Raw genomic sequence first — 3,388 nt, forward strand, 5'->3', positions numbered from 1 at the left:
CAAATCAAAACTGTTTAACTAGTCTGTATGACTCCTATTTTTAACCTTTTAAATGGTCAGGAATCTTATATCAGGACGGAGCATGCTCTTCTTGAATGTACGCATACCACGAAGGCTTTGCGTCTGGGTACTTAAACGTATAGACGTCCCCGTCTCATATTTTGAACCACCACATGTATAACCATCCTCCAAACCACACATATACTAAACATCATAATGCTACCCATACCACATCTACGAAGTGTCAGTACCAAATGCAAGCCTCAAAACCAAAGTGCCGTTGACTGGAAAACTCCCCACGCCATAGTCGGACTAACCTCACCATTAGTCAAAGAGTCCCCACAACTACGTGCATTCCATGAAACCCAGTTAGTAAATAAAACACTCTTCCATACACCCTATCTGCAATAGTGTATGAGTTTCAGTAGTATTCTCGAAGTTGCACTAGGAAGAACACAGTCCCACATAAAATTGTTACCACTAGGCCAATAAATGGCCCAACATCATAATCCTTCAAACGCATTCTCTTATGGGCTTGAGTTACGAATAACCCCCTCCTAATTAAAAGACCTGTCTCGAACAGCCTTGTCGACGACGGGTTTGGCGTGCGGATCCCTGGAGGGGGTCATCGCATCCCTAGTTCACACGAGGGTCTTAAGGCATTATGGAAGAAAGTCCAAAAAAAAGAAAAGAAGAACATTACTTCAGACAGAATAAAAAGGGCAACTCCATCACGAAATCTCTTGATTACGAAGCGAGTATGAAACCCAATATCTCCCTCACGAATTAAGTCTCGCCATCATCTAAAAGTTCTCAATAGTATACACCCCAACCTCATTCCTATTAATAGAAATCTGGGAGTTCGATGCAGTCACAAAATTAACCCTACCGCTATTCCGTTTGCCGAGATAGCCACAAAAAAGGGCCACGGACTTGGACCTGGTACATAGTAACGAGAATAAGGATTACGATTCATTGTTTAGGGTATAAACATAAACATAAAGTTCAGCGGTATCCAATGAGCCGCCAGAACAAAAACATCACAAACTCTTCTCAAGTTTAAGGACTCCCTGTGTGACACCCCCTTCCCGTGACAACAACTTCCATATAGGTATAGTCTAAAACATGCCCTAATAAGCTTATCAGACCCAGGATAAGCAGGAACACTCCACTTATTCACCCTCCCACGCCGAAAACGAGGATTTCCCCAAATAAGTTTAGACTAGGAGGGGCTGCTATGTTGCTTGATCTTAACAGGAAACACATTAAGACTAGACTTGGGCAGACTAACAAGCCCCCTTTATTTATTACTAGCAGACGCGAGTGCCTCATCTTATAGATAGCATTCACATACCTGAACAAACCTGATGAACACAACCCATGCCCGATCATAATAATAATGGCCCCCACTACCCCTAATACCGTGTTGCTAAGCACTCCTAATAGCACAAGCCTCATATGCGCTACAGAGGAATATGCTACCAAACATTTTAGGTCCACTTGCCGTACACACGCTAATCCTGCGTAGACACCTCCTGCCAAGTTCACCACTAGTAGCAGCACAAAAAAAACGCTTCTAAGCCTTATTTGTATAACTATTATAAATCGAAGCAGCCCGTACCCTCCTAATTTTAGTACCACCCCGGCCAATAGCATCGAACCGGCTACTGGGGCCTCTACGTGAGCCTTAGGTAGTCACAGGTGAAATGGATATATTGGTAGCTTGATAAGAAACCCTAGAATGTATAGCCATCACAATCTCATTCCCCTTTTTTTTACTAGCCTTACCACAGAACTTATCCTCCTCCTCAACCCTCTAATATAGAGTTCTCTTACCCCCCATAAGAAAAAAAGAGATCCGAACACCGTATAGATTACTATATACCCCCCTGCCTGTAAACGCTCTGGCTGATAGCCTCAGCCTACAATTAATAACAACAGAGGGGCTAGCACACTTTCAAAAAAAAAAAAAAAAAAGAAAGAACCTCCTCACCCTGAATCTTATCACTAAAATTAGGCTGATTCTGATAATTATTAAATTAAATCTTGCTTTCCGGTGGATCTTAACCCTCCTTAGGTAGGAAAGAATTGCTACAAATAGAGTTAGTGTAACCATTAACCCTATTACAAAGTCTGTGGTGTACAACCCGTTCAACTCTACCCCCCCTATCGCGACTCTTGTGGCGCCCATACTTAGAATAGTTAGAACGCTTAACCCAATGACACTCATATTTAGGTTTTTTATAATAATCAATGCAATAAGTCTAATTGCCAACCTTTTAACCATAAGTAAGACAGACTTTATCTGACACATTCAGTGTAAATGAATTATACTAGTTTATATTATCTTACATACACCCTAACTAGAACTACTACACACACACTAGCCATAAGTATGACACATAGAAGAACAGTCCAACACAAACTCATTAACTTATCATAACGTAAACGAGGTAAAGAAGCACGAATAACCACAAAGAAGACCGCAAAAGCCATCATAAAGACCCCGATCAACGCTTCATTTCCCCCGAAAAATATCGCCGCCCTTATAACCCTTCTGAGAAGAATACTAGAGTACTCCGCAATAAATATAACTGCAAACCCCCCTCCGCTGTACTCCACGTTGTATCCTGACACTAATTCCGACTCTCCTTCCACAAAATCAAATGGCGCCCGATTAGTTTCAGCTAGCATACACAGCATTCAGACAACTATAACTACGCACAAAGGAAAAAAGAAAAAAAAAGGACCTTTGTTGGAACACCCTAATTTCTTGAAACATAAACACACCCGAGCACAGCACCACACAAAAGAAGATAAATCCTATAGGGATCTCATAAGAAATTCTTTGCGCCATCGCACGAACTGCACCTAGCAAAGAGTATTTAGAGTTAGAAGCCCATCCGGATATTATTACCCCGTAAACCCTGACTCTAGTAATAACTATAAACAGAATCACCCCGAAAACATAAAACACTTCAGCCGACTTATACGGGTATAAAAGCCATCCAAGTAAACTGATAGTTAATATTAGTGCAGGAGCCAAAATGAAGGGCCCTACGTTAGCACGTGTAGGCACAATAAACTCTTTACATAACAACTTACCTGCGTCACTAAAAGGCTGCAAGATCCCTATATAACTCACCTTGGATGGACCCTTTCGGATTATAATGATAGCCAAAATTTTACGTTCCAACAAAGTATAGAAGCCCACAGCGAGAAGCACCCCTACAAAAGGGATAACACCAACAACCACGCCTACTCAGTCCACCAGTGCAGCCTTAGTCGACCCCAAGGGAGTAAAAGAGTCCGCTGACACTTGACAAAGGCTTAATAGGATAGAGGCTCCAAAGAAAACAGCTACTCTCCTTAGAGTCTTAAATAGACA

General features: G+C 41.7%; 1 pseudogene; it reads right to left on the bottom strand.

Annotated features, from left to right (window-relative positions):
* Positions 1-979: 979 nt before the first annotated feature.
* LOC134702915 (NADH-ubiquinone oxidoreductase chain 4-like) lies at positions 980-2,317 on the bottom strand (annotated as a pseudogene).
* Positions 2,318-3,388: the final 1,071 nt, after the last annotated feature.

The sequence above is a fragment of the Mytilus trossulus genome, unplaced genomic scaffold (genome assembly GCF_036588685.1).
Source record: "Mytilus trossulus isolate FHL-02 unplaced genomic scaffold, PNRI_Mtr1.1.1.hap1 h1tg000777l__unscaffolded, whole genome shotgun sequence".
NCBI lineage: Eukaryota > Metazoa > Mollusca > Bivalvia > Mytilida > Mytilidae > Mytilus > Mytilus trossulus.